Genomic DNA, 432 nt, shown 5'->3' on the forward strand with positions numbered 1-432 from the left:
CACACACACACACACACACACACACTCACACACACACTTAGTGCATACACACGCACGCACACACACACACACACACAGGACCCCCCCCACACACACACACACACACAGACACACACACACACACACACAGACACACAAACACACACACAGACACACACACAGACACTCACACAGACACACACACACAGACACACACACACAGACACAGACACAGACAGACACACAGACACACTGACACAGACACACACACACAGACACACACACACATAAAAATGATGAAATAAAGTTTTGTACATATTAAGTTTTAACTGGCAACAGTCACAGAAACTACTGACTTGATAGTTTTCTTTTTCCATTTTTTCCATTTTTTTTTTGTTTTGTTTTGTTTTTTGTTTTAAACTGTTTGTTGACACCAGAGCTTCACCCCCCCCC

This window comes from Seriola dumerili, unplaced genomic scaffold, assembly GCF_002260705.1.
Source record: "Seriola dumerili isolate Sdu_G_001 unplaced genomic scaffold, Sdu_1.0 BDQW01001125.1, whole genome shotgun sequence".
NCBI lineage: Eukaryota > Metazoa > Chordata > Actinopteri > Carangiformes > Carangidae > Seriola > Seriola dumerili.